General features: G+C 38.6%; 1 protein-coding gene across 1 annotated transcript in view; it reads left to right on the forward strand.

Moving 5' to 3' along the window:
* SLIT1 (slit guidance ligand 1) overlaps window positions 1-12931 on the forward strand; it is an 899254-nt gene that overhangs the window by 751213 nt on the left and 135110 nt on the right. The window lies entirely within an intron of this gene.

Below are 12931 nucleotides of genomic sequence, written 5' to 3' on the forward strand. Positions count from 1 at the left end.
TTGCCAGTTATCATCTGCTACTTGCTGCTATCGTTTCTTGTTTGTTCCCACTTGGTCTTGACCTTTCTGGCATGTTTTCCCACTTGTAAAGCTACATAAACAGTCATTGCAAAAGAATAGTAGGATACAAATCACAGAACTGGGTGCATCGTCCTTTGTCATTGTGACAATTCAGATATCCCACAAGCTGTTGAGTGTAATATTTATATGCAGTGGTTGAGGCCACCATGGTATCATGGTGGTTTTCCATAGAGCACTATCTTTAGTCCTCCTGCTTCCCCTATAACAAGTGCCAACTCCAGTCAATAGCTTAGGTCAGTCCTGCTTAAAGCAAATTCAAATCTCGAAATCTAATTCAAAACCCAGTCTGTTCTAGCAACCAGTGTAGCGAAGTGTACCCTGGTCCTTGCCAGACCTAGCCTACTACACACCAGTCCAGAGCGGCAGTATTGAGCCAACTTCAAAGGTTAGTACAGCACATATGCTAGGCAAATTCCTTGATCTAGCAATGACTTCTATGTATGAATAACTTAAGTACTTACCATTGAGTTTCCTAACTGTATTGTAGTTTTGATTGCACCATCTAAATGTCGGCAGAGAGTAAAAGCAGTGCCTAGTTTGAGCTGTGGTTTCCACTGCTCGGCACTGGTACTTAATTTTTAACACCGGCACTTATGACAGTCAGCCACACTGTGGTGCTATTTGTCTAATTCAGAGATGAACACACCAACAGTTGTTTATTAATTCAGTATACATTAGAGTTGACTACAGCCTGTTGCCAAAGCCATTCTTATAGCTTTCGGGTCCTGATATAGTCTGAACTGTCACACTAGGAGTGTTCTGGTTACTAGTTATGTTGGTTCTGTCATTGGCAGTGCTTGCAGGGGCAATGGGTGGTTCAAGCTGCAGCGGCCTCCTGACGATGGCCCCGCCACTTATTTTGTTTCAAATTAAGCACTGAGTAAAATACTTTGCTGGCAGTATGCATCATCACATACCGAGCATGAAAATCTTGTTCCAAAATTGCTGTTCATTTCTTGAGGTAAGCATATTGTATTAGAACAGTGATACTCAAAGTACAGCCCGGGGGACGAATCCAGCCCTCCTGACCTTTACATGCGGCCCCTTGATCAACAACAGCACTGGGCTGCTGTTCAGTCGACTCAGAACTATCATTAAAAAGCTGTTAAATATACAGGCAAGCCTTTATTTAAAGGTTAATTGAAGTTAAAGAAATGAACTAACTAGGTTGTCCTGCACCACTTAACTTTAGAAATACCTTTAGACAATGAATGATATGTTTCACAGCAGTGATAATTCATAATCAGAATGTCATAGTAATAATCAATAAATTAACATTTCTACGAAATAGCAACAAAATCTAGGGACAGGGTATTATGAGTTCATAACAAACCCCTGTCCCTTGGGCAATAAGATCCAAAGATGAATCGTTAAAACAAATAAAATCATTTCCCAACAAAATCACACAAACGAACAGCTGAAGAGATGTATCTATAAATCATTAGACAGATGGATTCATCATTTAAATGCTAGAGATGATATACAGCTGGTCAACACATCCTACTGTTTAGAAACTTTAGGAGAGGGATGATAAAATCACGCCTTGGCTTAATGTAAAGTTGACAAAAGAAAAGGAAATGGAATCGCATGGGCACAGATTAATAATAATAATAATAAAAATAATAATACTGAAGCTTATAAAGCACGACAGCTACCCCAAACAGAGGTGTCCCGGCGCTGAGACATCAGGTAAATTGCGTCAGAGAGGGTAGCAAACTTAACAACCCATTATTACTCTGCCCTAAAGAGCCACGAGAAGGACTTAGAAAGTCTGTTTGACGTCACAGTAAGCTTTGCGGGGATAAGAGACCAAAAGATGCGAAATACCAAACCTGAATCTAATGAGATAAAACAATTTGGTATGACTAAAATAAAAAGAGAGATACGGGTCAACACCTGAAGAGCGTACTAAGAGCGAGTGTTCTGAGACGCTCTTTTTTACCATCTCTCAGTTTTCTCTAGTTGATGTTAGACAGGTTAGGAGATTCTTTTTCAGTTTTGCTTTTGGTATCTTGGCAATAATAGCTGGATTATAAAAACAGTCCACCAACCCAGTGACTCTAACTGTTTTTTTTATACGGCTGAGCCAAGGTATCTTCGACATATAGTCCAGCTTAAAACAGTCTAAGATAATTGCAAGATTAAGGGCTGGTTCTTCTTTCGCCCAGATGTAATGCCACAGTGCAGTCGATGCTATTTGTATACAGAAGGACAAAGGAATCGAGCCAAGTTCGCTGTGACAAACAGCAGCAGGAAGACTATTGGGGGCTGTTAGCAAACATCTCATGAAGGTGTTCTCAGCTATTTGTAGTCGCACTGGGTTACAGGAACCCCATACTCCAGCTCCATACAAAGTGGCGGGACACTAGCGACCCTTATAGATGTTAATTATTGTATTAATCGGTCTTGAGCCTAGGTTTTTCGTAAATCTGAATATCGCCTCCAGGTTTTGATTGAAACTACTAATCCTTGTTTCAACTAGGTGTTGCCAGGTGCTTTTCAGGTCAAACGGGATTCCCAAATAAGAAAAAGTAGGGGCATAGGACAGCTTTTAATTTTTAAGAAAACATTTTAAAATGGTGGGGGATTTACCCACCTCCATGGTGTAAGATTTCCTTATATTGGTCTTTAAACCCAGTCCGTTCATAAAATCATTAAACCTGGTCACAAGCTTTTGCAAACCCACACTAGTTCTAGACATTAAGACACAATCATCTGTGTAAAGTTATGCCAGGAGATTTCTCGTGCCTATCTTGAGGTCATCCACTTTCCCATGGCTAATGTAACTTTCTATATCATTGACGTATAAAAAAAATAAACAGGCTTTCAGATTTGGAGGTTCTGAAAAGGAATCTCGGAGACTGAGCCTGTGTATGAGCTTCTCAGGTCTGCCCCTGAGTTCGGGCAAACTGTAATGTGGCAAGAGGAAGCAGCTATTACTGCTGTATGGCAGCACGTAGTGAGGCGTGTGCGTACAGCCACCAAGAAGTCACTATAAATTTGCTGCCAGCCTGGGGACCTTTTTTGCAGCCAAAATGGTAAATATTGTGTTCATTGCACTCCTTAGCTGATTTCAGAATTATTTTGCGAACTGCAAATTGAAAAATACTTGAAGGTCTGCCTAGTTCTCAAATAAAGGTTCCACGAGGTCCTTGATGCCTCCTTGTTGTCAAATTATATCTAGCAAAAGCTTGCCTAGCAGAAATATTGTGTCCCAAATATTGCAACAAATGTCTGATTGTGTAGATTTTTTATTGTTAACTCCAAATGCTCAATATTTTGGTAAAACCAATTTAGGGCACTATGGTTCTGATTTAGCGTCAGCTGGACTACTAATCTCCAAATGACAAGATCACTGCTTACCCTGTAGGGATTTCGGTGCTTTGAGAGGCGCCGCTGCTAAGATGACTCCTCTGAAGGTGCTGAACGTTTGCTGCATGGCTGCCATCTTTTGGTATGCTGGGCGCCAACCTTTTTTGTTTTTCAGAAGCAAACTCCAAAGTGGGGCGTTGTTTCTGAAAAACTGATGGCACCCACACCCGCGGAGTGCACTCACATGGTGTGTGGGTCATAATTATTTTTTTTTTGTGACCACCAGGTTTTACCTGGTAGAAATGGACAGATAAAGAAAGATATCAGACCATCCATTGTAAATTGGGCAGGTGGTCTGACGAGCTTTTTTCGTAAACCCGCACTCTGTTGGGCTGTATGGGTAAGCTGTCTGACAGTGGAGTCAGTGGGGGCACAGCCAGACCCATAATCGAGTGGGCAGCCCGCGGGTTTGGAGAACAGGATACTCTATCTCAAAACACTGTATCGGGCACTATTTTCCTTTCATGCGATATTTTGTTATCACCGAGTGAAGTGATAAATAAATGCTCAGATTGAATCAATGTGAGCTAAGTGAATGGGATCTTTACCAAACGTATAACCAATATCCCAATATTATTCGCAGGTGCTGTTGATATTTATAAGCAGACAGCGCTCTCGTTTGTTTCCATTCAGATTACAGCCAGGGGAATGGAGCACGAGCCAGCACACCTTAGCAGTCAAGCATTCCAGCACGAAACAGATTTGCAGTGTACTGTCTCTCTCCCTGGTTTGCAAAAGAAATGTGCGTTGCCAAGGCAGTGTTACATACAAATCCAAAATAATCCTTGAATATACATCATACCTATGTCATGGTCTTGATATATCACTAATGTAGATAATAATGGAATTACCATAGCAACTAATTTTTCATCACCATCTAGAAACATCAAAGTAATACTTAAGAACTGCCAGCAATAATTAAACCAAAGATTCAACTAGCTTCGCCCATCTTCCACATGTAACCATTCCTTTAATCTGTCAGGAGTTACGGGAAGTTGGGCAGATTTTGTTCCTCAACCCCCTCTTGCAACTAACAGAAATATTAAATGATTTCGTTGATTTACTGGATACGAGTTTTGGTGGTGCCATGTCACAACTCTGAATGCTAATCAAACTCTGTGATTAGTTGAGATCAATTAAGTTAATTGCATCTCTAAATGAAGCGAAGGGAGAAATGTGTTCTGTGTGTTATGCAGCTGGGATGTGTCATTGTTTACGTTTTTATTAGTACATGGGAAGGATCAAAACCTACCGCCTGCATTACAAGGCATAAATAGTCCCTCTGCCCGCATTTGCAGCATTGGAGACAAAATACAAAATGATCTCTTCATCTGTGAAAGCTGCCTCTGTCTTATGAGCTCCGGAGAAGCACCCCCAGTTCCTTATAGAGCAGCCACTGGAACACCCCAAAACCTCCAGCTTGCATCCGGCCATAACCAAAGAGCTACCTGACCACTTCCATGCCCAGTGCAAAACCTGACCAGCATGTCCTTACCACCTGAGGGAACATGGCTGAACGTTAAAGCCACGGGAGGGACTGGAGAAATATGTTGTGTCCCTGACTCCGATCTGACAATTCCCCATCTGAATGAGATTGACGTAGACGAGAATACAGCTTTTTTTCAAGAGATGTATGGTATTGATACAAAAGCATTGTCATTAACATTTTGCATATTGAGAGGCTCTTTGAGGGACTTTGGAAACCTTCTCTAATTTTCAGATTGGCACAGTGAGAGAACTTGCACCAGGAACATGTGACTTTTTCCCTCACACTACTTGATTGCATCTAGAACAATCAGGTAATTTTCCAGCACCGGGGTGGAGTTGTGCTGATTGTATAAATGTTCCATTGGCATCTTAGATCTTAACTAATGACACTCCAGACAATGCATGACTGTCTTAACCAGAGGGTGCTCCACATCACTGAGGTATAGGAAAGACGAGAGCACAGCCCTGGAGAGCAATGTGCATATGATACATGTAGTGTAGGTTGTGTTGGCTTCTGCAGAGCTGCAACTGTATGCTGTAGGCATAGACAGTATTGCACCCCGGGTGCCGAGGGAAATAAGGCTACCATATCCCTGGTCTCTAGTCAAACACAGATGATGGTGTCTGTGGCTGCAGATCTCTGGTGCTGGGCTCTGTCCCAACAAATTATAGGGATCCCGGCAGGAGGATAACACACACTTCTCCTGCAAATATGCAGCCATTACAATTAAAAAACATATACAAATGATCGAGCTGCCAAAATTGAGAGCATGTAAAAAGTCCCAATGCCGTCACTCCCCATCTGTTGGAGGACTAGGGCAAACATCTACTATCAGTCCTAAAATAACTGGGGCTAAGTGTTTGATGGTGGGATTTGGTGTATTTTGATATTATTGTAGGTTTCTATTTTTGTGTTTTTATATTTCCCATCATTATTTGTAAGCTTATATTGTTGTTGTCTACATTTTAACATGCTCGGATTTTTATCAGGACTTGATAAGGTTGCTTCCGCTTGACTCTGTTTAGCCAGGATTGTGGAGACAGCATAGACCCCCATGCCTACACAATTACTGCTGGATATTTCTACACACTACGGAGAGGTTGAGCCAAGAGGAAGGGATTGAGGACCAAATAACAAACTAAAACAGTAAAGGAGAAATGCCTAGGCTGCATTGCCCCAAGAATCCCTGTGGAAAAGACTGGTGAAGTATGCTAACTTGCTATCCCATTGATTCTTCGTTTACTGTGATTCCTTTCTAAGGCGGTCGGTCGTACCCGATGTTAGGAAACTTGAAGGTTCGCTTTTTCTCTTTAAATGTCCCAGATACTCCGGAAGGTGAAGATACACTTACCATAGTGCTCCTGCGTTGCGTTTCCCTGTAGCCTTCCAAGACTGATTGCTTTTTCTCTGTCAACTCCTGAGGTGGACTGAAAGAAATCTTTTGATTTCCACAATAAACATGTTTCATACACTTTGAAATCTTAAAAAATCGAGATTTCCCAGTTATCCTGTAACCGGTTGAGAAAGTATTTACATCACACCCTGTGTTTGGGCTAATGGCGCACCCTGTCATAGATTTGTGGGTTTACTAGTACTCTTGGAAAATTCACACAAAAAAAGTATTTTCCCGACGACTCGACGCTAGGTCATTTCCACACTCACTATGGTTACAGCACACTATGATTATGACAAAAATTCTAGTACATTGAAATCCTCACACATGCATGCATTGAACTTATAATAATAACATTGACCAGTTTGACCTCCTCAACCCTCATCAATCAGGTTTCCGAGCGAAACATAGCACGGAAACGGCTATGACGCACATAATTGATGACGCCCTCCAAATCCTTGATCGCAATATTTCCTGCCTCCTCATCCTTCTTGATCTCTCCTCAGCATTTGACACGGTCAAACACGAGAACCTACTGGAGCTGCTAAACACTAGAATGGGTCTATCCGGGACTGTTCTCAAATGGTTTACTTCCTTCCTACATAACCGGTCTCAGAAGTTCAAGATCAACAATGTGCTGTCTTCACCTGTGCCAGTAGATTTAGGCGTCCCACAAGGATCTTCCCTTTCCCCCACACTGTTCAACCTCGTCATGGAACCTCTCGCCACCTTGCTCCAAGCATCCAATGTACAATTCCATATGTACGCCGATGACACTCAACTTTATCTAAAGCTACAATCCCCGAAGATATCAAACTTCTGAACTCCACACTTAGAAACACCCAATCGTGGTTGGCCGATAATCACCTCAAACTAAATGCTCTGAAAACTGAGTTCCTTCTGATCTCACCTCCTGCGAAAATTACCACCACCCAAATCTGGCTCAATCACCTAACAGCACTCAATGTCCAACCCACCATCGTGGATTCTGCGAAATCCTTAGGCATCACACTTGACGCCAAGCTCAACATGCAACAGCACGTTAGCAAAGCAACGAAAGGAGCCAATTTCCAAATCAACACATTGAGGAAACTTAAACCCTTCTTCCCAGCCAAGGACTTCCAAACTGCTGTACAAGCCATAGTCATCCCCCGCATAGACTATGGAATTGTGGCCCTCAGCGGACTCCCTCTATCAACAACCGCACCCCTAAGAGCCTCCCTGAACGCTGCCGCGAGACTCATTACTGGCTCAAGAAAACACTTGCATATATCCCCTGACTTAAAATCCCTGAAATGGCTGCCTTTTGAAGCCAGAATACAGCTGAAAATTGCCGTTATGACACACTCGGCCGTACACCACAAGGCACCCAACTACCTCACTCAAAAGTTGTCTATATCAGGAGGTTCGAGATCCAACAGAAGTACAAAAAGTCTACTCCTGAAACCTCGTAGATTCCGGAAGGAAAAAACATACAAACGCTCCTTCTCAGGAATGGCACCCAGGATCTGGAATGCACTCCCTCCTGAAACCAGGCTTATCTCCTCCACTGCATTCTTCAAGAAAGAGGTGAAAACCACCCTTATGGCCAAGTTCACCTGAACTTTACTGTTGTTAGATCAGAGACTTTGCACCGCTTTTTATCATTGGTTACCTGATTGTCTATTGGCATTATATTCTTACTTGATTGCGATCCTATTATGCTACTCACTTACTACCGACTACTATATGGTACACATTAGTTTGTTGAATCACCCTCTTGTTGCCCCACCCCTTGTTCTCTCTAATTCTAAGAAAATGGTATAAGCCATCCCTACAGCCAAAGTTCACCTGAACTCTATTGTAGCTGGATCAAAGACTTTGCGGCGTCTTATATTACTGGTTACCTGATTGTTTATTGGTATTTTATCTGTACATGACTGCTATCCTATTATGCTACTGACTATTATTCTGTACCCAATAGTCTGTTTAGTCACCCTCCTGTTGCCCCTACCCCTGTCTCTGTGAAGCGCTCTGATATCTGTAAAGATCTTGTTCGCGCTATATAAAACTTTGAATAAATAAATAAATAAATAAATAAATATTATTATTAATAATAATATTAATAATAAAGGGAAATACCAACAGATGCACTCAGCATCATGCAATAATTTTTTGTAGGGGCACAACCCCCAACTTAAGCAAATGTGTGTTCCTAGCTAGATTCCATCATAGGTTCAGGCTCGTGCCTTCCTTAAACTCAAATATTGATTTCCGAAGATTCCTCTGTAAAAGAAGGAAACTAAACACGGGTGTTTATGGGGCAAATGGCTGGGCTTGCTGGACTGACCTGCCACAGGGGATGGTTGAGTGGTCCGGGGGGTGGTCTAGATCTTCTCCATGGCTGGGCCTGATGGGGAAATGATCTGTGAATGGACCGAGATGTCTTTTATGTCTCAGTGACGTTCTGTTCTTTTTTGTTGTGTATGAAAACCAAAAGAATTGTTTAAAAAAAAAAAGAAAGACACCATGATCAAAAGAAACTCTTCAATACTTAGCTGCTCATTGTTGAAGCCTGGAGCTCTCAAACCGTCCATATCTTCTTGGACAGCCGAGGTCCGGGGCGGAGGTCCACTCCCAATCAGGTTTTCAGTGCAAAGAATAGAGAACCTGAAGCATCATGGTTTAAATAGTCTCAGCATTAAAAATGGTCTACGAGACTTCCAGGTCTCACGAGAGCTGGTAAGCGTGCAAGAGTTTGGTCTTTTGGCCAAATGGGTAGTGGAATCTAGGTGAACCTGGGTTCTCTGGTTCTATTGTCAATAGTAGCTATGTGGCGATATGTGGCCAAGATGTCTGGGGGGGTGTACAGTCATAATATCGAGTCATTTATTTCGACTGGACAGAATATCGAGTAAAAAATATAGAATGGACATAATATCGACTAGACATAATATAGACAACAAAAATATCGACTAGAGAAAATTAATATCGAATAGAATGGACATAATATCGAATCAAAAATATAGAATGGACATAATATCGACTAGACATAATATAGACAACAAAAATATCGAATTTAAGGTAAGTTAATAATAATTTTTATTTTTTGTGTAATATAAGTCTGTAGCGGGTTGTGGGTTTATAGGGGAATAGGGTGGGAAGTAATTTAATTCTAATTAATTAAATATGTTAATTTATTTATTAATATCTATTTAGAATTAATTGTTAATTAATTATTATTTGGTAATTAATTAAAATATAATTGGTAATTAATTATAATTGATTAATTGATAAATATTTTAATTTTAGTAATTTATTTTCTGTAGCGGGTTGTGGGTTTATAGGGGAATAGGGTGGGAAGTAATTTAATTATAATTAATTAAATATGTTAATTTATGTATTGATATTTATTTAGAATTAATTGTTAATTAATTATTAATTGGTAATTAATTAAAATATAATTGGTAATTAATTATAATTGATTAATTGATATATATTTTAATTTTAGTAATTTATTTTCTGTAGCGGGTTGTGGGTTTATAGGGGAATAGGGTGGGAAGTAATTTAATTATAATTAATTAAATATGTTAATTTATTTATTGATATTTATTTAGAATTAATTGTTAATTAATTATTAATTGGTAATTAATTAAAATATAATTGGTAATTAATTATAATTGATTAATTGATAAATATTTTAATTTTAGTAATTTATTTTCTGTTGCGGGTTGTGTGTTTATAGGGGAATAGGGTGGGAAGTAATTTAATTATAATTTATTAAATATGTTAATTTATTTATTGATATTTATTTAGAATTAATTGTTAATTAATTATTAATTGGTAATTAATTAAAATATAATTGGTAATTGAAAATAATTTATTAATTTTTAAATTGTAAATTAATTTATTGTTAATAGGTAATTAATTAGTATGAGTAGGCAATTTTTATAATTAAATATTTGTATTTTGTTTTTATAAATAAATATTTAATATTTTTATACACTTTTTTAATATTTTAATTATTTGTAATTGGTATTACTATTTATGTTATTTATATATATTTGTGAAGTATTTACTTTCCCTACTATTGCACTCTCTGAAGTTGGAATAGTAATTTTAACCCCTACGCTATCCAACACTTTCCCTACTGTTGCACCCACTGGAGTGGGTATGCAACGTTTACAACGCTACTTTTACTATGCACTACCATTACAACAAAACTTTTAAATTGCAAAAAATGTTACTACGCATACATTTACAAAGCATGTTTTTAAAACGCAGATACCGTTATAATGCATACTATTACAATGTAAGTATTAGTAAGTATATAATTATTTTAAAAATGTTATATGTTTGGGATTTTGGGTAAAGGGGTATTTTTAGGGTTCAGGGTCAGTTTTCAGTTTTTGGGTAAAGGGGTATTTTTAGGGTTCAGGGTCAGTTTTCAGTTTTTAGGTAAAGGGGTATTTTTAGGGTTCAGGGTCAGTTTTCAGTTTTTGGGTAAAGGGGTATTTTTAGGGTTCAGGGTCAGTTTTCAGTTTTTAGGTAAAGGGGTATTTTTAGGGTTCTGGGTCAGTTTTCAGTTTTTGGGTAAAGGGGTATTTTTAGGGTTCAGGGTCAGTTTTCAGTTTTTGGGGTAAAGGGGTATTTTTAGGGTTCAGGGTCAGTTTTCAGTTTTTGGGTAAAGGGGTATTTTTAGGGTTCAGGGTCAGTTTTCAGTTTTTGGGTAAAGGGGTATTTTTTGGGTTCAGGGTCAGTTTTCAGTTTTTGGGTAAAGGGGTATTTTTAGGGTTCAGGGTCAGTTTTCAGTTTTTGGGTAAAGGGGTATTTTTAGGGTTCAGGGTCAGTTTTCAGTTTTTAGGTAAAGGGGTATTTTTAGGGTTCAGGGTCAGTTTTCAGTTTTTGGGTAAAGGGGTATTTTTAGGGTTCAGGGTCAGTTTTCAGTTTTTGGGGTAAAGGGGTATTTTTAGGGTTCAGGGTCAGTTTTCAGTTTTTGGGGTAAAGGGGTATTTTTAGGGATGAGGGTCAGTTTTCAGTTTTTAGGTAAAGGGGTATTTTTAGGGTTCAGGGTCAGTTTTCAGTTTATGGGTAAAGGGGTATTTTTAGGGTTCAGGGTCAGTTTTCAGTTTTTGGGTAAAGGGGTATTTTTAGGGTTCAGGGTCAGTTTTCAGTTTATGGGTAAAGGGGTATTTTTAGGGTTCAGGGTCAGTTTTGGGTTTTTGGGGTACAGGGGTACTTTGTAAAAATAAAGTAAAATTACATTTAAATTAAATTTATTTAATAAAATTAAATTATATTAAATTATATTATATTTTTTATTAATTTATATTCAAAAAATTATTATATACTTACCAATACTTACGTTGTAATGGTATGCGTTGTACAGGTATATGCGTTGTAAAATCTTGCGTTGTAAATGTATGCGTTGTAAAAGTTTTTGCGTTGTAAAAGTTTTGTTGTAATGGTAGGCGTTGTAAAAGTATGCGTTGTAACGTCATACATCCCTGGAGTGGGAATAGTAATTTTAACCTCTACGCTATCCAGCGCTTTCCCTACTGTTGCACCCACTGGAGTGGGAGTAGTAAATTTGACCTCTACGCTATCCAACACTTTTGCTAATGTTGAACTCACTATAGTTGTAACAATAAATTTTAAAAAATTTCTAAAATATTATATATGTTTATTTAATAATATGTTTAAATATATATATATATATATATATATATATATATATATATATATATATATATATATATATATATATATGTGTGTGTGTGTGTGTAATTTTTGGTGATATATTTTTTTTATTTATATAAATTATTTATTAAAATTACATTTTTTTATTAATTATTTCTAAGTTTATATTAAATATATTTATTACTATATTAGTTTTAACTTAATTTTAAGACATTTAAAAAAATCGATATTTTGACAGTCTATATTTTTGTAAGTCGATATTTTGGAGTCGATATTTTGGTACTTACCTGTTTGAAGATAGGGAGTCGATATTTTGTCAATCGATATTTTTGACTCGATATTTGTGTATCTCGATATTTGTGTCGTCGATATTATGTCAGTGATCCGTCTGGGGGTAAGTGGAGTCCAGGAAGGCACTAGTCTGGTCCCATGGCAGCATCATGTGGTGTTTGAGGTTTTTATGTCACCACATGTTTCCCCAAGAGAGGTGGAGACAGTGACGTAACATGGGCCCCTCCAGCCCCCGTGGTGTGGGAGGACCCAAGCTCCAGGGGCCAATGCAGCACAGTATCCTGGCCTGTGAGCTCCTGACTGACTCTAGTGGGGGGCTCCATGTACTATGCAGGGGCCCCTTCAAATTTCGTTACGCCCCTGGTTGGAGACGTGAGGTGAGTCAAGCAAGTAGCTCCCTCCCTATATATCGCAGGGCAGATGATCCATGGATTGCTCTTTTCTGACAGTTCCTAAGGGTTGGCCACCATCCATTCATTCTTCTTGGCAAAGCAATGTTGTGTATAACGCTACACAGTAGGTTTCTAAAACATGATACACTTTTTATGTACCGGGGACCTTTATAATTAAGAAAATAGGATATCTATAGTGACCAAAAAACGGGCAGACTTGATTCACAACAAATG

This window comes from Lissotriton helveticus, chromosome 5_1 (genome assembly GCF_964261635.1).
Source record: "Lissotriton helveticus chromosome 5_1, aLisHel1.1, whole genome shotgun sequence".
NCBI lineage: Eukaryota > Metazoa > Chordata > Amphibia > Caudata > Salamandridae > Lissotriton > Lissotriton helveticus.